Source organism: Stegostoma tigrinum, chromosome 13 (genome assembly GCF_030684315.1).
Source record: "Stegostoma tigrinum isolate sSteTig4 chromosome 13, sSteTig4.hap1, whole genome shotgun sequence".
Taxonomy (NCBI): domain Eukaryota; kingdom Metazoa; phylum Chordata; class Chondrichthyes; order Orectolobiformes; family Stegostomatidae; genus Stegostoma; species Stegostoma tigrinum.
The window spans coordinates 62345990-62371420 of NC_081366.1; positions in this window are offsets into that span (position 1 = coordinate 62345990).

Here is a 25431-nt window from a genome sequence, read left to right on the forward strand (position 1 = left end):
AGTGACACGGGCATCAAAATTTGAGTTTATGGTGAAGTTGAGAGTTTTCTCTCCTGAACTGCTTATCTCACTGTAAATATGCATTTCAGTGAATCGAGCATCAAAAATTGAGTCATTTGGTGAAGTTGAGATGATGGTCTTCTGAAGTGCTCATCTCACTGAAATACGCATTTCAGTGAAACCAGCATGAAAAAGTTTACTGATTTGGTGAAGAGGCTTATTTGCACTCTGAAATGATTGTCTCAGTGAAATAAGCATTTCAGTGAAACCAGCATGAAACTTGAGTCGTTTTGTGAACTTGTGATTTAGTTCTTCTGAAGCGCTTATCACAGTGAAATTAAGCATTTCAGTGAATCCTGCATCAAAATTTGAGTCAATTGGTCAAGTTGAGATTTTGGCCGTCTGAAAGTGCTTATCTCAGTGAAATAAGCATTTCAGTGAAACCTGCATCAAAAGTTGACTCATTTAGTGAAGTCGAGATTTTGGTCTTCTGAAGTGATTATCACAGTGAAATAAGCCTTTCAATGAAACCAGCATGAAACATTATGTCATTTGTTGAAGTTCAGATTTCGTTCTTCTAACATGCTTATCTCAGTGAAATAAGCGTTTCAATGAAACCTGCATGAAACGTTGAGTAGTCTGGTGACGTTTAGAGTTAGATATGCTGAAGTGCTTATCTCACTGAAATAAGCATTTCAGGGAATACAGAATCAAAAGTTGAGTCAGTTGGTGATGTTGAGATTCTGGTCTTCTGAAGTGCTTATCTCAGTGAAATAAGCATTTCGGTGACACGAGCTTCAAGATTTGATTCACTTGATGAAGTTGAGATTTTGGTCTTCTGAAGTGCTTATCACAGTGAAATAAGCATTTCAGTGACACGGGCATCAAAATTTGAGTTTATGGTGAAGTTGAGAGTTTTCTCTCCTGAACTGCTTATCTCACTGTAAATATGCATTTCAGTGAATCGAGCATCAAAAATTGAGTCATTTGGTGAAGTTCAGATTTTGGTCTTTTGAAGTGCTTATCTCAGCGAAATAAGCATTTCAGAGACACGAGCATCAAAAGTAGTGTCGGTTAGTGAAGTTGAGATGATGGTCTTCTGAAGTGCTCATCTCACTGAAATACGCATTTCAGTGAAACCAGCATGAAAAAGTTTACTGATTTGGTGAAGAGGCTTATTTGCACTCTGAAATGATTGTCTCAGTGAAATAAGCATTTCAGTGAAACCAGCATGAAACTTGAGTCGTTTGGTGAACTTGTGATTTAGTTCTTCTGAAGCGCTTATCACGGTGAAATTAAGCATTTCAGTGAATCCTGCATCAAAATTTGAGTCAATTGGTCAAGTTGAGATTTTGGCCGTCTGAAAGTGCTTATCTCAGTGAAACAAGCATTTCAGTGAAACCTGCATCAAAAGTTGAGTCATTTAGTGAAGTCGAGATTTTGGTCTTCTGAAGTGATTATCACAGTGAAATAAGCGTTTCAATGAAACCAGCATGAAACATTGAGTCATTTGTTGAAGTTCAGATTTCGATCTTCTAACATGCTTCTCTCAGTGAAATAAGCGTTTCAATGAAACCTGCATGAAACGTTGAGTAGTCTGGTGACGTTTAGAGTTTGATATGCTGAAGTACTTATCTCACTGAAATAAGCATTTCAGGGAATACAGAATCAAATGTTGAGTCAGTTGGTGATGTTGAGATTCTGGTCTTTTGAAATGCTAATCTCAGTGAAATAAGCATTTCGGTGACACGAGCTTCAAGATTTGATTCACTTGATGAAGTTGAGATTTTGGTCTTCTGAAGTGCTTAACTAAGTGAAATAAGCATTTCTGTCATACCAGCATCAGAAGTTGTGTCGTTTGGTGAAGTTGAGATTTTGGTCTTCTGACGTACTTGTTTGACTGAAATAAGCATTTCAGTGACACGAGCATCAAAATTTGAATTATTTGTTGAAGTTGAGATTTTGGTCTTCTGAAGTGCTTATTCTCACTGAAATAAGCATCTCCATGAAACCAGCATGGAAGTTTGATTCAAATGGTGACTTTGAGATTTTTGTCTTCTGAAGTGCTTCTCTGACTGAAATAAGCGTTTCAGTGACACAGCGTCCAAAGTTGAGTCCTTTGCTGAAGTTGAGATTTTGGCCATCTGAAAATGCTTATCTCAGTGAAATAAGCATTTCAGTGACACGGGCATCAAAATTTGAGTTTATGGTGAAGTTGAGAGTTTTCTCTCCTGAACTGCTTATCTCACTGTAAATATGCATTTCAGTGAATCGAGCATCAAAAATTGAGTCATTTGTTGGAGTTCAGATTTTGGTCTTCTGAAGTGCTTATCTTAGCGAAATAAGCATTTCACAGACACGAGCATCAAAAGTAGTGTCGGTTAGTGAAGTTGAGATGATGGTCTTCTGAAGTGCTCATCTCACTGAAATACGCATTTCAGTGAAACCAGCATGAAAAAGTTTACTGATTTGGTGAAGAGGCTTATTTGCACTCTGAAATGATTGTCTCAGTGAAATAAGCATTTCAGTGAAACCAGCATGAAACTTGAGTCGTTTGGTGAACTTGTGATTTAGTTCTTCTGAAGCGCTTATCACGGTGAAATTAAGCATTTCAGTGAATCCTGCATCAAAATTTGAGTCAATTGGTCAAGTTGAGATTTTGGCCGTCTGAAAGTGCTTACCTCAGTGAAATAAGCATTTCAGTGAAACCTGCATCAAAAGTTGAGTCATTTAGTGAAGTCGAGATTTTGGTCTTCTGAAGTGATTATCACAGTGAAATAAGCGTTTCAATGAAACCAGCATGAAACATTGAGTCATTTGTTGAAGTTCAGATTTCGATCTTCTAACATGCTTATCTCAGTGAAATGAGCGTTTCAATGAAACCTGCATGAAACGTTGAGTAGTCTGGTGACGTTTAGAGTTTGATATGCTGAATTGCTTATCTCACTGAAATAAGCATTTCAGGGAATAGAGAATCAAAAGTTGAGTCAGTTGGTGATGTTGAGATTCTGGTCTTTTGAAATGCTTATCTCAGTGAAATAAGCATTTCGGTTACACGAGCTTCAAGATTTGATTCACTTGATGAAGTTGAGATTTTGGTCTTCTGAAGTGCTTAACTAAGTGAAATAAGCATTTCTGTCATACCAGCATCAGAAGTTGTGTCGTTTGGTGAAGTTGAGATTTTGGTCTTCTGACGTACTTGTTTGACTGAAATAAGCATTTCAGTGACACGAGCATCAAAATTTGATTTATTTGTTGAAGTTGAGATTTTGGTCTTCTGAAGTGCTTATTCTCACTGAAATAAGCATCTCCATGAAACCAGCATGGAAGTTTGATTCAAATGGTGACTTTGAGATTTTTGTCTTCTAAAGTGCTTCTCTGACTGAAATAAGCGTTTCAGTGACACAGCGTCCAAAGTTGAGTCCTTTGCTGAAGTTGAGATTTTGGCCATCTGAAAGTGCTTATCTCAGTGAAATAAGCATTTCAGTGACACGTGCATCAAAATTTGAGTTTATGGTGAAGTTGAGAGTTTTCTCTCCTGAACTGCTTATCTCACTGTAAATATGCATTTCAGTGAATCGAGCATCAAAAATTGAGTCATTTGGTGAAGTTGAGATGATGGTCTTCTGAAGTGCTCATCTCACTGAAATACGCATTTCAGTGAAACCAGCATGAAAAAGTTTACTGATTTGGTGAAGAGGCTTATTTGCACTCTGAAATGATTGTCTCAGTGAAATAAGCATTTCAGTGAAACCAGCATGAAACTTGAGTCGTTTGGTGAACTTGTGATTTAGTTCTTCTGAAGCGCTTATCACAGTGAAATTAAGCATTTCAGTGAATCCTGCATCAAAATTTGAGTCAATTGGTCAAGTTGAGATTTTGGCCGTCTGAAAGTGCTTATCTCAGTGAAATAAGCATTTCAGTGAAACCTGCATCAAAAGTTGAGTCATTTAGTGAAGTCGAGATTTTGGTCTTCTGAAGTGATTATCACAGTGAAATAAGCCTTTCAATGAAACCAGCATGAAACATTAGGTCATTTGTTGAAGTTCAGATTTCGTTCTTCTAACATGCTTATCTCAGTGAAATAAGCGTTTCAATGAAACCTGCATGAAACGTTGAGTAGTCTGGTGACGTTTAGAGTTTGATATGCTGAAGTGCTTATCTCACTGAAATAAGCATTTCAGGGAATAGAGAATCAAAAGTTGAGTCAGTTGGTGATGTTGAGAGTCTGGTCTTCTGAATTGCTTATCTCAGTGAAATAAGCATTTTGGTGACACGAGCTTCAAGATTTGATTCACTTGATGAAGTTGAGATTTTGGTCTTCTGAAGTGCTTAACTAAGTGAAATAAGCATTTATGTCAAACCAGCATCAGAAGTTGTGTCGTTTGGCGAAGTTGGAATTTTGGTCTTCTGACGTGCTTGTTTGACTGAAATAAGCATTTCAGTGACACGAGCATCAAAATTTGATTTATTTGTTGAAGTTGAGATTTTGGTCTTCTGAAGTGCTTATTCTCACTGAAATAAGCATCTCCATGAAACCAGCATGGAAGTTTGATTCAAATGGTGACTTTGAGATTTTTGTCTTCTGAAGTGCTTCTCTGACTGAAATAAGCGTTTCAGTGACACAGCGTCCAAAGTTGAGTCCTTTGCTGATGTTGAGATTTTGGCCATCTGAAAGTGCTTATCTCAGTGAAATAAGCATTTCAGTGAAACCTGCATCAAAAGTTGAGTCATTTAGTGAGGTCGAGATTTCGTTCTTCTGACGTGCTTATCACAGTGAAATAAGCGTTTCAATGAAACCTGCATGAAACTTTGAGTAGTCTGGTGACGTTTAGAGTTTGATATGCTGAAGTGCATATCTCACTGAAAGAAGCATTTCAGGGAATCCAGAATCAAAACTTGAGTCAGTTGGTGATGTTGAGATTTTGGTTCTCTGAAGTGCACATCTCAGTGAAATAAGCATTTCAGAGACACGAGCATCAAAAGTTGTGTCTTTTAGTCAAGTTTGGATGTTTGTCTTCTGAAGTGTTTATCAAAGTGAAATAAGCATTTCGGCGAAACCAACATCAAAGGTTGTGACATTTAGTGGAGTCGAGATTTTGGTCTTCTGAAGTGCTTATCTCAGCGAAATAAGCATTTCAGTGACACGGGCATCAAAAGTAGTGTCGGTTAGTGAAGTTGAGATGATAGTCTTCTGAAGTGCTCATCTCACTGAAATACGCATTTCAGTGAAACCAGCATGAAAAAGTTTACTGATTTGTTGAAGAGGCTTATTTGCACTCTGAAATGATTGTCTCAGTGAAATAAGCATTTCAGTGAAACCAGCATGAAACTTGAGTCGTTTGGTGAACTTGTGATTTAGTTCTTCTGAAGCGCTTATCACAGTGAAATTAAGCATTTCAGTGAATCCTGCATCAAAATTTGAGTCAATTGGTCAAGTTGAGATTTTGGCCGTCTGAAAGTGCTTATCTCAGTGAAATAAGCATTTCAGTGAAACCTGCATCAAAAGTTGAGTCATTTAGTGAAGTCGAGATTTTGGTCTTCTGAAGTGATTATCACAGTGAAATAAGCGTTTCAATGAAACCAGCATGAAACATTGGATCATTTGCTGAAGTTCAGATTTCGTTCTTCTAACATGCTTATCTCAGTGAAATAACCGTTTCAATGAAAGCTGCATGAAACGTTGAGTAGTCTGGTGACGTTTAGAGTTTGATATGCTGAAGTGCTTATCTCACTGAAATAAGCATTTCAGGGAATACAGAATCAAAAGTTGAGTCAGTTGGTGATGTTGAGATTCTGGTCTTCTGAAGTGCTTATCTCAGTGAAATAAGCATTTCGGTGACACGAGCTTCAAGATTTGATTCACTTGATGAAGTTGAGATTTTGGTCTTCTCAAGTGCTTATCTCAGTGAAATAAGCATTTCAGTGACACGGGCATCAAAATTTGAGTTTATGGTGAAGTTGAGAGTTTTCTCTCCTGAACTGCTAATCTCACTGTAAATATGCATTTCAGGGAAAACAGAATCAAAAGTTGAGTCAGTTGGTGATGTTGAGATTCTGGTCTTTTGAAATGCTAATCTCAGTGAAATAAGCATTTCGGTGACACGAGCTTCAAGATTTGATTCACTTGATGAAGTTGAGATTTTGGTCTTCTGAAGTGCTTAACTAAGTGAAATAAGCATTTCTGTCATACCAGCATCAGAAGTTGTGTCGTTTGGTGAAGTTGAGATTTTGGTCTTCTGACGTACTTGTTTGACTGAAAGAAGCATTTCAGTGACACGAGCATCAAAATTTGAATTATTTGTTGAAGTTGAGATTTTGGTCTTCTGAAGTGCTTATTCTCACTGAAATAAGCATCTCCATGAAACCAGCATGGAAGTTTGATTCAAATGGTGACTTTGAGATTTTTGTCTTCTGAAGTGCTTCTCTGACTGAAATAAGCGTTTCAGTGACACAGCGTCCAAAGTTGAGTCCTTTGCTGAAGTTGAGATTTTGGCCATCTGAAAATGCTTATCTCAGTGAAATAAGCATTTCAGTGACACGGGCATCAAAATTTGAGTTTATGGTGAAGTTGAGAGTTTTCTCTCCTGAACTGCTTATCTCACTGTAAATATGCATTTCAGTGAATCGAGCATCAAAAATTGAGTCATTTGTTGGAGTTCAGATTTTGGTCTTCTGAAGTGCTTATCTTAGCGAAATAAGCATTTCACAGACACGAGCATCAAAAGTAGTGTCGGTTAGTGAAGTTGAGATGATGGTCTTCTGAAGTGCTCATCTCACTGAAATACGCATTTCAGTGAAACCAGCATGAAAAAGTTTACTGATTTGTTGAAGAGGCTTATTTGCACTCTGAAATGATTGTCTCAGTGAAATAAGCATTTCAGTGAAACCAGCATGAAACTTGAGTCGTTTGGTGAACTTGTGATTTAGTTCTTCTGAAGCGCTTATCACAGTGAAATTAAGCATTTCAGTGAATCCTGCATCAAAATTTGAGTCAATTGGTCAAGTTGAGATTTTGGCCGTCTGAAAGTGCTTATCTCAGTGAAATAAGCATTTCAGTGAAACCTGCATCAAAAGTTGAGTCATTTAGTGAAGTCGAGATTTTGGTCTTCTGAAGTGATTATCACAGTGAAATAAGCGTTTCAATGAAACCAGCATGAAACATTGGATCATTTGCTGAAGTTCAGATTTCGTTCTTCTAACATGCTTATCTCAGTGAAATAACCGTTTCAATGAAAGCTGCATGAAACGTTGAGTAGTCTGGTGACGTTTAGAGTTTGATATGCTGAAGTGCTTATCTCACTGAAATAAGCATTTCAGGGAATACAGAATCAAAAGTTGAGTCAGTTGGTGATGTTGAGATTCTGGTCTTCTGAAGTGCTTATCTCAGTGAAATAAGCATTTCGGTGACACGAGCTTCAAGATTTGATTCACTTGATGAAGTTGAGATTTTGGTCTTCTGAAGTGCTTATCTCAGTGAAATAAGCATTTCAGTGACACGGGCATCAAAATTTGAGTTTATGGTGAAGTTGAGAGTTTTCTCTCCTGAACTGCTTATCTCACTGTAAATATGCATTTCAGGGAAAACAGAATCAAAAGTTGAGTCAGTTGGTGATGTTGAGATTCTGGTCTTTTGAAATGCTAATCTCAGTGAAATAAGCATTTCGGTGACACGAGCTTCAAGATTTGATTCACTTGATGAAGTTGAGATTTTGGTCTTCTGAAGTGCTTAACTAAGTGAAATAAGCATTTCTGTCATACCAGCATCAGAAGTTGTGTCGTCTGGTGAAGTTGAGATTTTGGTCTTCTGACGTACTTGTTTGACTGAAATAAGCATTTCAGTGGCACGAGCATCAAAATTTGAATTATTTGTTGAAGTTGAGATTTTGGTCTTCTGAAGTGCTAATTCTCACTGAAATAAGCATCTCCATGAAACCAGCATGGAAGTTTGATTCAAATGTTGACTTTGAGATTTTTGTCTTCTAAAGTGCTTCTCTGACTGAAATAAGCGTTTCAGTGACACAGCGTCCAAAGTTGAGTCCTTTGCTGAAGTTGAGATTTTGGCCATCTGAAAATGCTTATCTCAGTGAAATAAGCATTTCAGTGACACGGGCATCAAAATTTGAGTTTATGGTGAAGTTGAGAGTTTTCTCTCCTGAACTGCTTATTTCACTGTAAATATGCATTTCAGTGAATCGAGCATCAAAAATTGAGTCATTTGGTTAAGTTGAGATGATGGTCTTCTGAAGTGCTCATCTCACTGAAATACGCATTTCAGTGAAACCAGCATGAAAAAGTTTTCTGATTTGGTGAAGAGGCTTATTTGCACTCTGAAATGATTGTCTCAGTGAAATAAGCATTTCAGTGAAACCAGCATGAAACTTGAGTCGTTTGGTGAACTTGTGATTTAGTTCTTCTGAAGCGCTTATCACGGTGAAATTAAGCATTTCAGTGAATCCTGCATCAAAATTTGAGTCAATTGGTCAAGTTGAGATTTTGGCCGTCTGAAAGTGCTTATCTCAGTGAAATAAGCATTTCAGTGAAACCTGCATCAAAAGTTGAGTCATTTAGTGAAGTCGAGATTTTGGTCTTCTGAAGTGATTATCACAGTGAAATAAGCGTTTCAATGAAACCAGCATGAAACATTGAGTCATTTGTTGAAGTTCAGATTTCGTTCTTCTAACATGCTTATCTCAGTGAAATAAGCGTTTCAATGAAACCTGCATGAAACGTTGAGTAGTCTGGTGACGTTTAGAGTTTGATATGCTGAAGTGCTTATCTCACTGAAATAAGCATTTCAGGGAATAGAGAATCAAAAGTTGAGTCAGTTGGTGATGTTGAGAGTCTGGTCTTCTGAATTGCTTATCTCAGTGAAATAAGCATTTTGGTGACACGAGCTTCAAGATTTGATTCACTTGATGAAGTTGAGATTTTGGTCTTCTGAAGTGCTTAACTAAGTGAAATAAGCATTTATGTCAAACCAGCATCAGAAGTTGTGTCGTTTGGCGAAGTTGAGATTTTGGTCTTCTGACGTGCTTGTTTGACTGAAATAAGCATTTCAGTGACACGAGCATCAAAATTTGAATTATTTGTTGAAGTTGAGATTTTGGTCTTCTGAAGTGCTTATTCTCACTGAAATAAGCATCTCCATGAAACCAGCATGGAAGTTTGATTCAAATGGTGACTTTGAGATTTTTGTCTTCTGAAGTGCTTCTCTGACTCAAATAAGCGTTTCAGTGACACAGCGTCCAAAGTTGAGTCCTTTGCTGAAGTTGAGATTTTGGCCATCTGAAAGTGCTTATCTCAGTGAAATAAACATTTCAGTGAAACCTGCATCAAAAGTTGAGTCATTTAGTGAGGTCGAGATTTCGTTCTTCTGACGTGCTTATCACAGTGAAATAAGCGTTTCAATGAAACCTGCATGAAACTTTGAGTAGTCTGGTGACGTTTAGAGTTTGATATGCTGAAGTGCATATCTCACTGAAAGAAGCATTTCAGGGAATCCAGAATCAAAACTTGAGTCAGTTGGTGATGTTGAGATTTTGGTTCTCTGAAGTGCACATCTCAGTGAAATAAGCATTTCAGAGACACGAGCATCAAAAGTTGTGTCTTTTAGTCAAGTTTGGATGTTTGTCTTCTGAAGTGTTTATCAAAGTGAAATAAGCATTTCGGCGAAACCAACATCAAAGGTTGTGACATTTAGTGGAGTCGAGATTTTGGTCTTCTGAAGTGCTTATCTCAGCGAAATAAGCATTTCAGTGACACGGGCATCAAAAGTAGTGTCGGTTAGTGAAGTTGAGATGATAGTCTTCTGAAGTGCTCATCTCACTGAAATACGCATTTCAGTGAAACCAGCATGAAAAAGTTTACTGATTTGTTGAAGAGGCTTATTTGCACTCTGAAATGATTGTCTCAGTGAAATAAGCATTTCAGTGAAACCAGCATGAAACTTGAGTCGTTTGGTGAACTTGTGATTTAGTTCTTCTGAAGCGCTTATCACAGTGAAATTAAGCATTTCAGTGAATCCTGCATCAAAATTTGAGTCAATTGGTCAAGTTGAGATTTTGGCCGTCTGAAAGTGCTTATCTCAGTGAAATAAGCATTTCAGTGAAACCTGCATCAAAAGTTGAGTCATTTAGTGAAGTCGAGATTTTGGTCTTCTGAAGTGATTATCACAGTGAAATAAGCGTTTCAATGAAACCAGCATGAAACATTGGATCATTTGCTGAAGTTCAGATTTCGTTCTTCTAACATGCTTATCTCAGTGAAATAACCGTTTCAATGAAAGCTGCATGAAACGTTGAGTAGTCTGGTGACGTTTAGAGTTTGATATGCTGAAGTGCTTATCTCACTGAAATAAGCATTTCAGGGAATACAGAATCAAAAGTTGAGTCAGTTGGTGATGTTGAGATTCTGGTCTTCTGAAGTGCTTATCTCAGTGAAATAAGCATTTCGGTGACACGAGCTTCAAGATTTGATTCACTTGATGAAGTTGAGATTTTGGTCTTCTGAAGTGCTTATCTCAGTGAAATAAGCATTTCAGTGACACGGGCATCAAAATTTGAGTTTATGGTGAAGTTGAGAGTTTTCTCTCCTGAACTGCTTATCTCACTGTAAATATGCATTTCAGGGAAAACAGAATCAAAAGTTGAGTCAGTTGGTGATGTTGAGATTCTGGTCTTTTGAAATGCTAATCTCAGTGAAATAAGCATTTCGGTGACACGAGCTTCAAGATTTGATTCACTTGATGAAGTTGAGATTTTGGTCTTCTGAAGTGCTTAACTAAGTGAAATAAGCATTTCTGTCATACCAGCATCAGAAGTTGTGTCGTCTGGTGAAGTTGAGATTTTGGTCTTCTGACGTACTTGTTTGACTGAAATAAGCATTTCAGTGGCACGAGCATCAAAATTTGAATTATTTGTTGAAGTTGAGATTTTGGTCTTCTGAAGTGCTAATTCTCACTGAAATAAGCATCTCCATGAAACCAGCATGGAAGTTTGATTCAAATGTTGACTTTGAGATTTTTGTCTTCTAAAGTGCTTCTCTGACTGAAATAAGCGTTTCAGTGACACAGCGTCCAAAGTTGAGTCCTTTGCTGAAGTTGAGATTTTGGCCATCTGAAAATGCTTATCTCAGTGAAATAAGCATTTCAGTGACACGGGCATCAAAATTTGAGTTTATGGTGAAGTTGAGAGTTTTCTCTCCTGAACTGCTTATTTCACTGTAAATATGCATTTCAGTGAATCGAGCATCAAAAATTGAGTCATTTGGTTAAGTTGAGATGATGGTCTTCTGAAGTGCTCATCTCACTGAAATACGCATTTCAGTGAAACCAGCATGAAAAAGTTTTCTGATTTGGTGAAGAGGCTTATTTGCACTCTGAAATGATTGTCTCAGTGAAATAAGCATTTCAGTGAAACCAGCATGAAACTTGAGTCGTTTGGTGAACTTGTGATTTAGTTCTTCTGAAGCGCTTATCACGGTGAAATTAAGCATTTCAGTGAATCCTGCATCAAAATTTGAGTCAATTGGTCAAGTTGAGATTTTGGCCGTCTGAAAGTGCTTATCTCAGTGAAATAAGCATTTCAGTGAAACCTGCATCAAAAGTTGAGTCATTTAGTGAAGTCGAGATTTTGGTCTTCTGAAGTGATTATCACAGTGAAATAAGCGTTTCAATGAAACCAGCATGAAACATTGAGTCATTTGTTGAAGTTCAGATTTCGTTCTTCTAACATGCTTATCTCAGTGAAATAAGCGTTTCAATGAAACCTGCATGAAACGTTGAGTAGTCTGGTGACGTTTAGAGTTTGATATGCTGAAGTGCTTATCTCACTGAAATAAGCATTTCAGGGAATAGAGAATCAAAAGTTGAGTCAGTTGGTGATGTTGAGAGTCTGGTCTTCTGAATTGCTTATCTCAGTGAAATAAGCATTTTGGTGACACGAGCTTCAAGATTTGATTCACTTGATGAAGTTGAGATTTTGGTCTTCTGAAGTGCTTAACTAAGTGAAATAAGCATTTATGTCAAACCAGCATCAGAAGTTGTGTCGTTTGGCGAAGTTGAGATTTTGGTCTTCTGACGTGCTTGTTTGACTGAAATAAGCATTTCAGTGACACGAGCATCAAAATTTGAATTATTTGTTGAAGTTGAGATTTTGGTCTTCTGAAGTGCTTATTCTCACTGAAATAAGCATCTCCATGAAACCAGCATGGAAGTTTGATTCAAATGGTGACTTTGAGATTTTTGTCTTCTGAAGTGCTTCTCTGACTCAAATAAGCGTTTCAGTGACACAGCGTCCAAAGTTGAGTCCTTTGCTGAAGTTGAGATTTTGGCCATCTGAAAGTGCTTATCTCAGTGAAATAAACATTTCAGTGAAACCTGCATCAAAAGTTGAGTCATTTAGTGAGGTCGAGATTTCGTTCTTCTGACGTGCTTATCACAGTGAAATAAGCGTTTCAATGAAACCTGCATGAAACTTTGAGTAGTCTGGTGACGTTTAGAGTTTGATATGCTGAAGTGCATATCTCACTGAAAGAAGCATTTCAGGGAATCCAGAATCAAAACTTGAGTCAGTTGGTGATGTTGAGATTTTGGTTCTCTGAAGTGCACATCTCAGTGAAATAAGCATTTCAGAGACACGAGCATCAAAAGTTGTGTCTTTTAGTCAAGTTTGGATGTTTGTCTTCTGAAGTGTTTATCAAAGTGAAATAAGCATTTCGGCGAAACCAACATCAAAGGTTGTGACATTTAGTGGAGTCGAGATTTTGGTCTTCTGAAGTGCTTATCTCAGCGAAATAAGCATTTCAGTGACACGGGCATCAAAAGTAGTGTCGGTTAGTGAAGTTGAGATGATAGTCTTCTGAAGTGCTCATCTCACTGAAATACGCATTTCAGTGAAACCAGCATGAAAAAGTTTACTGATTTGGTGAAGAGGCTTATTTGCACTCTGAAATGATTGTCTCAGTGAAATAAGCATTTCAGTGAAACCAGCATGAAACTTGAGTCGTTTGGTGAACTTGTGATTTAGTTCTTCTGAAGCGCTTATCACAGTGAAATTAAGCATTTCAGTGAATCCTGCATCAAAATTTGAGTCAATTGGTCAAGTTGAGATTTTGGCCGTCTGAAAGTGCTTATCTCAGTGAAATAAGCATTTCAGTGAAACCTGCATCAAAAGTTGAGTCATTTAGTGAAGTCGAGATTTTGGTCTTCTGAAGTGATTATCACAGTGAAATAAGCGTTTCAATGAAACCAGCATGAAACATTGAGTCATTTGTTGAAGTTCAGATTTCGTTCTTCTAACATGCTTATCTCAGTGAAATAAGCGTTTCAATGAAACCTGCATGAAACGTTGAGTAGTCTGGTGACGTTTAGAGTTTGATATGCTGAAGTGCTTATCTCACTGAAATAAGCATTTCAGGGAATAGAGAATCAAAAGTTGAGTCAGTTGGTGATGTTGAGAGTCTGGTCTTCTGAATTGCTTATCTCAGTGAAATAAGCATTTTGGTGACACGAGCTTCAAGATTTGATTCACTTGATGAAGTTGAGATTTTGGTCTTCTGAAGTGCTTAACTAAGTGAAATAAGCATTTATGTCAAACCAGCATCAGAAGTTGTGTCGTTTGGCGAAGTTGAGATTTTGGTCTTCTGACGTGCTTGTTTGACTGAAATAAGCATTTCAGTGACACGAGCATCAAAATTTGAATTATTTGTTGAAGTTGAGATTTTGGTCTTCTGAAGTGCTTATTCTCACTGAAATAAGCATCTCCATGAAACCAGCATGGAAGTTTGATTCAAATGGTGACTTTGAGATTTTTGTCTTCTGAAGTGCTTCTCTGACTCAAATAAGCGTTTCAGTGACACAGCGTCCAAAGTTGAGTCCTTTGCTGAAGTTGAGATTTTGGCCATCTGAAAGTGCTTATCTCAGTGAAATAAACATTTCAGTGAAACCTGCATCAAAAGTTGAGTCATTTAGTGAGGTCGAGATTTCGTTCTTCTGACGTGCTTATCACAGTGAAATAAGCGTTTCAATGAAACCTGCATGAAACTTTGAGTAGTCTGGTGACGTTTAGAGTTTGATATGCTGAAGTGCATATCTCACTGAAAGAAGCATTTCAGGGAATCCAGAATCAAAACTTGAGTCAGTTGGTGATGTTGAGATTTTGGTTCTCTGAAGTGCACATCTCAGTGAAATAAGCATTTCAGAGACACGAGCATCAAAAGTTGTGTCTTTTAGTCAAGTTTGGATGTTTGTCTTCTGAAGTGTTTATCAAAGTGAAATAAGCATTTCGGCGAAACCAACATCAAAGGTTGTGACATTTAGTGGAGTCGAGATTTTGGTCTTCTGAAGTGCTTATCTCAGCGAAATAAGCATTTCAGTGACACGGGCATCAAAAGTAGTGTCGGTTAGTGAAGTTGAGATGATAGTCTTCTGAAGTGCTCATCTCACTGAAATACGCATTTCAGTGAAACCAGCATGAAAAAGTTTACTGATTTGTTGAAGAGGCTTATTTGCACTCTGAAATGATTGTCTCAGTGAAATAAGCATTTCAGTGAAACCAGCATGAAACTTGAGTCGTTTGGTGAACTTGTGATTTAGTTCTTCTGAAGCGCTTATCACAGTGAAATTAAGCATTTCAGTGAATCCTGCATCAAAATTTGAGTCAATTGGTCAAGTTGAGATTTTGGCCGTCTGAAAGTGCTTATCTCAGTGAAATAAGCATTTCAGTGAAACCTGCATCAAAAGTTGAGTCATTTAGTGAAGTCGAGATTTTGGTCTTCTGAAGTGATTATCACAGTGAAATAAGCGTTTCAATGAAACCAGCATGAAACATTGGATCATTTGCTGAAGTTCAGATTTCGTTCTTCTAACATGCTTATCTCAGTGAAATAACCGTTTCAATGAAAGCTGCATGAAACGTTGAGTAGTCTGGTGACGTTTAGAGTTTGATATGCTGAAGTGCTTATCTCACTGAAATAAGCATTTCAGGGAATACAGAATCAAAAGTTGAGTCAGTTGGTGATGTTGAGATTCTGGTCTTCTGAAGTGCTTATCTCAGTGAAATAAGCATTTCGGTGACACGAGCTTCAAGATTTGATTCACTTGATGAAGTTGAGATTTTGGTCTTCTGAAGTGCTTATCTCAGTGAAATAAGCATTTCAGTGACACGGGCATCAAAATTTGAGTTTATGGTGAAGTTGAGAGTTTTCTCTCCTGAACTGCTAATCTCACTGTAAATATGCATTTCAGGGAAAACAGAATCAAAAGTTGAGTCAGTTGGTGATGTTGAGATTCTGGTCTTTTGAAATGCTAATCTCAGTGAAATAAGCATTTCGGTGACACGAGCTTCAAGATTTGATTCACTTGATGAAGTTGAGATTTTGGTCTTCTGAAGTGCTTAACTAAGTGAAATAAGCATTTCTGTCATACCAGCATCAGAAGTTGTGTCGTTTGGTGAAGTTGAGATTTTGGTCTTCTGACGTACTTGTTTGACTGAAATAAGCATTTCAGTGACACGAGCATCAAAATTTGAATTATTTGTTGAAGTTGAGATTTTGGTCTTCTGAAGTGCTTATTCTCACTGAAATAAGCATCTCCATGAAACCAGCATGGAAGTTTGATTCAAATGGTGACTTTGAGATTTTTGTCTTCTGAAGTGCTTCTCTGACTGAAATAAGCGTTTCAGTGACACAGCGTCCAAAGTTGAGTCCTTTGCTGAAGTTGAGATTTTGGCCATCTGAAAATGCTTATCTCAGTGAAATAAGCATTTCAGTGACACGGGCATCAAAATTTGAGTTTATGGTGAAGTTGAGAGTTTTCTCTCCTGAACTGCTTATCTCACTGTAAATATGCATTTCAGTGAATCGAGCATCAAAAATTGAGTCATTTGTTGGAGTTCAGATTTTGGTCTTCTGAAGTGCTTATCTTAGCGAAATAAGCATTTCACAGACACGAGCATCAAAAGTAGTGTCGGTTAGTGAAGTTGAGATGATGGTCTTCTGAAGTGCTCATCTCACTGAAATACGCATTTCAGTGAAACCAGCATGAAAAAGTTTACTGATTTGTTGAAGAGGCTTATTTGCACTCTGAAATGATTGTCTCAGTGAAATAAGCATTTCAGTGAAACCAGCATGAAACTTGAGTCGTTTGGTGAACTTGTGATTTAGTTCTTCTGAAGCGCTTATCACAGTGAAATTAAGCATTTCAGTGAATCCTGCATCAAAATTTGAGTCAATTGGTCAAGTTGAGATTTTGGCCGTCTGAAAGTGCTTATCTCAGTGAAATAAGCATTTCAGTGAAACCTGCATCAAAAGTTGAGTCATTTAGTGAAGTCGAGATTTTGGTCTTCTGAAGTGATTATCACAGTGAAATAAGCGTTTCAATGAAACCAGCATGAAACATTGGATCATTTGCTGAAGTTCAGATTTCGTTCTTCTAACATGCTTATCTCAGTGAAATAACCGTTTCAATGAAAGCTGCATGAAACGTTGAGTAGTCTGGTGACGTTTAGAGTTTGATATGCTGAAGTGCTTATCTCACTGAAATAAGCATTTCAGGGAATACAGAATCAAAAGTTGAGTCAGTTGGTGATGTTGAGATTCTGGTCTTCTGAAGTGCTTATCTCAGTGAAATAAGCATTTCGGTGACACGAGCTTCAAGATTTGATTCACTTGATGAAGTTGAGATTTTGGTCTTCTGAAGTGCTTATCTCAGTGAAATAAGCATTTCAGTGACACGGGCATCAAAATTTGAGTTTATGGTGAAGTTGAGAGTTTTCTCTCCTGAACTGCTTATCTCACTGTAAATATGCATTTCAGGGAAAACAGAATCAAAAGTTGAGTCAGTTGGTGATGTTGAGATTCTGGTCTTTTGAAATGCTAATCTCAGTGAAATAAGCATTTCGGTGACACGAGCTTCAAGATTTGATTCACTTGATGAAGTTGAGATTTTTGTCTTCTGAAGTGCTTAACTAAGTGAAATAAGCATTTCTGTCATACCAGCATCAGAAGTTGTGTCGTCTGGTGAAGTTGAGATTTTGGTCTTCTGACGTACTTGTTTGACTGAAATAAGCATTTCAGTGACACGAGCATCAAAATTTGAATTATTTGTTGAAGTTGAGATTTTGGTCTTCTGAAGTGCTTATTCTCACTGAAATAAGCATCTCCATGAAACCAGCATGGAAGTTTGATTCAAATGTTGACTTTGAGATTTTTGTCTTCTAAAGTGCTTCTCTGACTGAAATAAGCGTTTCAGTGACACAGCGTCCAAAGTTGAGTCCTTTGCTGAAGTTGAGATTTTGGCCATCTGAAAATGCTTATCTCAGTGAAATAAGCATTTCAGTGACACGGGCATCAAAATTTGAGTTTATGGTGAAGTTGAGAGTTTTCTCTCCTGAACTGCTTATTTCACTGTAAATATGCATTTCAGTGAATCGAGCATCAAAAATTGAGTCATTTGGTTAAGTTGAGATGATGGTCTTCTGAAGTGCTCATCTCACTGAAATACGCATTTCAGTGAAACCAGCATGAAAAAGTTTTCTGATTTGGTGAAGAGGCTTATTTGCACTCTGAAATGATTGTCTCAGTGAAATAAGCATTTCAGTGAAACCAGCATGAAACTTGAGTCGTTTGGTGAACTTGTGATTTAGTTCTTCTGAAGCGCTTATCACGGTGAAATTAAGCATTTCAGTGAATCCTGCATCAAAATTTGAGTCAATTGGTCAAGTTGAGATTTTGGCCGTCTGAAAGTGCTTATCTCAGTGAAATAAGCATTTCAGTGAAACCTGCATCAAAAGTTGAGTCATTTAGTGAAGTCGAGATTTTGGTCTTCTGAAGTGATTATCACAGTGAAATAAGCGTTTCAATGAAACCAGCATGAAACATTGAGTCATTTGTTGAAGTTCAGATTTCGTTCTTCTAACATGCTTATCTCAGTGAAATAAGCGTTTCAATGAAACCTGCATGAAACGTTGAGTAGTCTGGTGACGTTTAGAGTTTGATATGCTGAAGTGCTTATCTCACTGAAATAAGCATTTCAGGGAATAGAGAATCAAAAGTTGAGTCAGTTGGTGATGTTGAGAGTCTGGTCTTCTGAATTGCTTATCTCAGTGAAATAAGCATTTCGGTGACACGAGCTTCAAGATTTGATTCACTTGATGAAGTTGAGATTTTGGTCTTCTGAAGTGCTTAACTAAGTGAAATAAGCGTTTATGTCAAACCAGCATCAGAAGTTGTGTCGTTTGGCGAAGTTGAGATTTTGGTCTTCTGACGTGCTTGTTTGACTGAAATAAGCATTTCAGTGACACGAGCATCAAAATTTGAATTATTTGTTGAAGTTGAGATTTTGGTCTTCTGAAGTGCTTATTCTCACTGAAATAAGCATCTCCATGAAACCAGCATGGAAGTTTGATTCAAATGGTGACTTTGAGATTTTTGTCTTCTGAAGTGCTTCTCTGACTCAAATAAGCGTTTCAGTGACACAGCGTCCAAAGTTGAGTCCTTTGCTGAAGTTGAGATTTTGGCCATCTGAAAATGCTTATCTCAGTGAAATAAGCATTTCAGTGAAACCTGCATCAAAAGTAGAGTCATTTAGTGAAGTCGAGATTTCGTTCTTCTGACGTGCTTATCACAGTGAAATAAGCGTTTCAATGAAATCTGCATGAAACTTTGAGTAGTCTGGTGACGTTTAGAGTTTGATATGCTGAAGTGCATATCTCACTGAAAGAAGCATTTCAGGGAATCCAGAATCAAAACTTGAGTCAGTTGGTGATGTTGAGATTCTGGTCTTCTGAAGTGCTTATCGCAGTGAAATAAGCATTTTGGTGACACGAGCTTCAAGATTTGATTCACTTGATGAAGTTGAGATTTTGGTCTGCTGAAGTGCTTAACTAAGTGAAATAAGCATTTATGTCAAACCAGCATCAGAAGTTGTGTGGTTTGGTGAAGTTGAGATTTTGGTCTTCTGACGTGCTTGTTTGACTGAAATAAGCATTTCAGTGACACGAGCATCAAAATTTGAATTATTTGTTGAAGTTGAGATTTTGGTCTTCTGAAGTGCTTATTCTCACTGAAATAAGCATCTCCATGAAACCAGCATGGAAGTTTGATTCAAATGGTGACTTTGAGATTTTTGTCTTCTGAAGTGCTTCTCTGACTGAAATAAGCGTTTCAGTGACACAGCGTCCAAAGTTGAGTCCTTTGCTGAAGTTGAGATTTTGGCCATCTGAAAGTGCTTATCTCAGTGAAATAAGCATTTCAGTGACACGTGCATCAAAATTTGAGTTTATGGTGAAGTTGAGAGTTTTCTCTCCTGAACTGCTTATCTCACTGTAAATATGCATTTCAGTGAATCGAGCATCAAAAATTGAGTCATTTGGTGAAGTTGAGATGATGGTCTTCTGAAGTGCTCATCTCACTGAAATACGCATTTCAGTGAAACCAGCATGAAAAAGTTTACTGATTTGGTGAAGAGGCTTATTTGCACTCTGAAATGATTGTCTCAGTGAAATAAGCATTTCAGTGAAACCAGCATGAAACTTGAGTCGTTTGGTGAACTTGTGATTTAGTTCTTCTGAAGCGCTTATCACAGTGAAATTAAGCATTTCAGTGAATCCTGCATCAAAATTTGAGTCAATTGGTCAAGTTGAGATTTTGGCCGTCTGAAAGTGCTTATCTCAGTGAAATAAGCATTTCAGTGAAACCTGCATCAAAAGTTGAGTCATTTAGTGAAGTCGAGATTTTGGTCTTCTGAAGTGATTATCACAGTGAAATAAGCCTTTCAATGAAACCAGCATGAAACATTAGGTCATTTGTTGAAGTTCAGATATCGTTCTTCTAACATGCTTATCTCAGTGAAATAAGCGTTTCAATGAAACCTGCATGAAACGTTGAGTAGTCTGGTGACGTTTAGAGTTTGATATGCTGAAGTGCTTATCTCACTGAAATAAGCATTTCAGGGAATACAGAATCAAAAGTTGAGTCAGTTGGTGATGTTGAGATTCTGGTCTTCTGAAGTGCTTATCTCAGTGAAATAAGCATTTCGGTGACACGAGCTTCATGATTTGATTCACTTGATGAAGTTGAGATTTTGGTCTTCTCAAGTGCTTATCTCAGTGAAATAAGCATTTCAGTGACACGGGCATCAAAATTTGAGTTTATGGTGAAGTTGAGAGTTTTCTCTCCTGAACTGCTAATCTCACTGTAAATATGCATTTCAGGGAAAACAGAATCAAAAGTTGAGTCAGTTGGTGATGTTGAGATTCTGGTCTTTTGAAATGCTAATCTCAGTGAAATAAGCATTTCGGTGACACGAGCTTCAAGATTTGATTCACTTGATGAAGTTGAGATTTTGGTCTTCTGAAGTGCTTAACTAAGTGAAATAAGCATTTCTGTCATACCAGCATCAGAAGTTGTGTCGTTTGGTGAAGTTGAGATTTTGGTCTTCTGACGTACTTGTTTGACTGAAATAAGCATTTCAGTGACACGAGCATCAAAATTTGAATTATTTGTTGAAGTTGAGATTTTGGTCTTCTGAAGTGCTTATTCTCACTGAAATAAGCATCTCCATGAAACCAGCATGGAAGTTTGATTCAAATGGTGACTTTGAGATTTTTGTCTTCTGAAGTGCTTCTCTGACTGAAATAAGCGTTTCAGTGACACAGCGTCCAAAGTTGAGTCCTTTGCTGAAGTTGAGATTTTGGCCATCTGAAAATGCTTATCTCAGTGAAATAAGCATTTCAGTGACACGGGCATCAAAATTTGAGTTTATGGTGAAGTTGAGAGTTTTCTCTCCTGAACTGCTTATCTCACTGTAAATATGCATTTCAGTGAATCGAGCATCAAAAATTGAGTCATTTGTTGGAGTTCAGATTTTGGTCTTCTGAAGTGCTTATCTTAGCGAAATAAGCATTTCACAGACACGAGCATCAAAAGTAGTGTCGGTTAGTGAAGTTGAGATGATGGTCTTCTGAAGTGCTCATCTCACTGAAATACGCATTTCAGTGAAACCAGCATGAAAAAGTTTACTGATTTGTTGAAGAGGCTTATTTGCACTCTGAAATGATTGTCTCAGTGAAATAAGCATTTCAGTGAAACCAGCATGAAACTTGAGTCGTTTGGTGAACTTGTGATTTAGTTCTTCTGAAGCGCTTATCACAGTGAAATTAAGCATTTCAGTGAATCCTGCATCAAAATTTGAGTCAATTGGTCAAGTTGAGATTTTGGCCGTCTGAAAGTGCTTATCTCAGTGAAATAAGCATTTCAGTGAAACCTGCATCAAAAGTTGAGTCATTTAGTGAAGTCGAGATTTTGGTCTTCTGAAGTGATTATCACAGTGAAATAAGCGTTTCAATGAAACCAGCATGAAACATTGGATCATTTGCTGAAGTTCAGATTTCGTTCTTCTAACATGCTTATCTCAGTGAAATAACCGTTTCAATGAAAGCTGCATGAAACGTTGAGTAGTCTGGTGACGTTTAGAGTTTGATATGCTGAAGTGCTTATCTCACTGAAATAAGCATTTCAGGGAATACAGAATCAAAAGTTGAGTCAGTTGGTGATGTTGAGATTCTGGTCTTCTGAAGTGCTCATCTCAGTGAAATAAGCATTTCGGTTACACGAGCTTCAAGATTTGATTCACTTGATGAAGTTGAGATTTTGGTCTTCTGAAGTGCTTAACTAAGTGAAATAAGCGTTTATGTCAAACCAGCATCAGAAGTTGTGTCGTTTGGCGAAGTTGAGATTTTGGTCTTCTGACGTGCTTGTTTGACTGAAATAAGCATTTCAGTGACACGAGCATCAAAATTTGAATTATTTGTTGAAGTTGAGATTTTGGTCTTCTGAAGTGCTTATTCTCACTGAAATAAGCATCTCCATGAAACCAGCATGGAAGTTTGATTCAAATGGTGACTTTGAGATTTTTGTCTTCTGAAGTGCTTCTCTGACTCAAATAAGCGTTTCAGTGACACAGCGTCCAAAGTTGAGTCCTTTGCTGAAGTTGAGATTTTGGCCATCTGAAAATGCTTATCTCAGTGAAATAAGCATTTCAGTGAAACCTGCATCAAAAGTTGAGTCATTTAGTGAAGTCGAGATTTCGTTCTTCTGACGTGCTTATCACAGTGAAATAAGCGTTTCAATGAAATCTGCATGAAACTTTGAGTAGTCTGGTGACGTTTAGAGTTTGATATGCTGAAGTGCATATCTCACTGAAAGAAGCATTTCAGGGAATCCAGAATCAAAACTTGAGTCAGTTGGTGATGTTGAGATTCTGGTCTTCTGAAGTGCTTATCGCAGTGAAATAAGCATTTTGGTGACACGAGCTTCAAGATTTGATTCACTTGATGAAGTTGAGATTTTGGTCTTCTGAAGTGCTTAACTAAGTGAAATAAGCATTTATGTCAAACCAGCATCAGAAGTTGTGTGGTTTGGTGAAGTTGAGATTTTGGTCTTCTGACGTGCTTGTTTGACTGAAATAAGCATTTCAGTGACACGAGCATCAAAATTTGAATTATTTGTTGAAGTTGAGATTTTGGTCTTCTGAAGTGCTTATTCTCACTGAAATAAGCATCTCCATGAAACCAGCATGGAAGTTTGATTCAAATGGTGACTTTGAGATTTTTGTCTTCTGAAGTGCTTCTCTGACTGAAATAAGCGTTTCAGTGACACAGCGTCCAAAGTTGAGTCCTTTGCTGAAGTTGAGATTTTGGCCATCTGAAAGTGCTTATCTCAGTGAAATAAGCATTTCAGTGACACGTGCATCAAAATTTGAGTTTATGGTGAAGTTGAGAGTTTTCTCTCCTGAACTGCTTATCTCACTGTAAATATGCATTTCAGTGAATCGAGCATCAAAAATTGAGTCATTTGGTGAAGTTGAGATGATGGTCTTCTGAAGTGCTCATCTCACTGAAATACGCATTTCAGTGAAACCAGCATGAAAAAGTTTACTGATTTGGTGAAGAGGCTTATTTGCACTCTGAAATGATTGTCTCAGTGAAATAAGCATTTCAGTGAAACCAGCATGAAACTTGAGTCGTTTGGTGAACTTGTGATTTAGTTCTTCTGAAGCGCTTATCACAGTGAAATTAAGCATTTCAGTGAATCCTGCATCAAAATTTGAGTCAATTGGTCAAGTTGAGATTTTGGCCGTCTGAAAGTGCTTATCTCAGTGAAATAAGCATTTCAGTGAAACCTGCATCAAAAGTTGAGTCATTTAGTGAAGTCGAGATTTTGGTCTTCTGAAGTGATTATCACAGTGAAATAAGCCTTTCAATGAAACCAGCATGAAACATTAGGTCATTTGTTGAAGTTCAGATATCGTTCTTCTAACATGCTTATCTCAGTGAAATAAGCGTTTCAATGAAACCTGCATGAAACGTTGAGTAGTCTGGTGACGTTTAGAGTTTGATATGCTGAAGTGCTTATCTCACTGAAATAAGCATTTCAGGGAATAGAGAATCAAAAGTTGAGTCAGTTGGTGATGTTGAGAGTCTGGTCTTCTGAATTGCTTATCTCAGTGAAGTAAGCATTTTGGTGACACGAGCTTCAAGATTTGATTCACTTGATGAAGTTGAGATTTTGGTCTTCTGAAGTGCTTAACTAAGTGAAATAAGCATTTATGTCAAACCAGCATCAGAAGTTGTGTCGTTTGGCGAAGTTGGAATTTTGGTCTTCTGACGTGCTTGTTTGACTGAAATAAGCATTTCAGTGACACGAGCATCAAAATTTGATTTATTTGTTGAAGTTGAGATTTTGGTCTTCTGAAGTGCTTATTCTCACTGAAATAAGCATCTCCATGAAACCAGCATGGAAGTTTGATTCAAATGGTGACTTTGAGATTTTTGTCTTCTGAAGTGCTTCTCTGACTGAAATAAGCGTTTCAGTGACACAGCGTCCAAAGTTGAGTCCTTTGCTGATGTTGAGATTTTGGCCATCTGAAAGTGCTTATCTCAGTGAAATAAGCATTTCAGTGAAACCTGCATCAAAAGTTGAGTCATTTAGTGAGGTCGAGATTTCGTTCTTCTGACGTGCTTATCACAGTGAAATAAGCGTTTCAATGAAATCTGCATGAAACTTTGAGTAGTCTGGTGACGTTTAGAGTTTGATATGCTGAAGTGCATATCTCACTGAAAGAAGCATTTCAGGGAATCCAGAATCAAAACTTGAGTCAGTTGGTGATGTTGAGATTCTGGTCTTCTGAAGTGCTTATCGCAGTGAAATAAGCATTTTGGTGACACGAGCTTCAAGATTTGATTCACTTGATGAAGTTGAGATTTTGGTCTTCTGAAGTGCTTAACTAAGTGAAATAAGCATTTATGTCAAACCAGCATCAGAAGTTGTGTGGTTTGGTGAAGTTGAGATTTTGGTCTTCTGACGTGCTTGTTTGACTGAAATAAGCATTTCAGTGACACGAGCATCAAAATTTGAATTATTTGTTGAAGTTGAGATTTTGGTCTTCTGAAGTGCTTATTCTCACTGAAATAAGCATCTCCATGAAACCAGCATGGAAGTTTGATTCAAATGGTGACTTTGAGATTTTTGTCTTCTGAAGTGCTTCTCTGACTGAAATAAGCGTTTCAGTGACACAGCGTCCAAAGTTGAGTCCTTTGCTGAAGTTGAGATTTTGGCCATCTGAAAGTGCTTATCTCAGTGAAATAAGCATTTCAGTGACACGTGCATCAAAATTTGAGTTTATGGTGAAGTTGAGAGTTTTCTCTCCTGAACTGCTTATCTCACTGTAAATATGCATTTCAGTGAATCGAGCATCAAAAATTGAGTCATTTGGTGAAGTTGAGATGATGGTCTTCTGAAGTGCTCATCTCACTGAAATACGCATTTCAGTGAAACCAGCATGAAAAAGTTTACTGATTTGGTGAAGAGGCTTATTTGCACTCTGAAATGATTGTCTCAGTGAAATAAGCATTTCAGTGAAACCAGCATGAAACTTGAGTCGTTTGGTGAACTTGTGATTTAGTTCTTCTGAAGCGCTTATCACAGTGAAATTAAGCATTTCAGTGAATCCTGCATCAAAATTTGAGTCAATTGGTCAAGTTGAGATTTTGGCCGTCTGAAAGTGCTTATCTCAGTGAAATAAGCATTTCAGTGAAACCTGCATCAAAAGTTGAGTCATTTAGTGAAGTCGAGATTTTGGTCTTCTGAAGTGATTATCACAGTGAAATAAGCCTTTCAATGAAACCAGCATGAAACATTAGGTCATTTGTTGAAGTTCAGATATCGTTCTTCTAACATGCTTATCTCAGTGAAATAAGCGTTTCAATGAAACCTGCATGAAACGTTGAGTAGTCTGGTGACGTTTAGAGTTTGATATGCTGAAGTGCTTATCTCACTGAAATAAGCATTTCAGGGAATAGAGAATCAAAAGTTGAGTCAGTTGGTGATGTTGAGAGTCTGGTCTTCTGAATTGCTTATCTCAGTGAAATA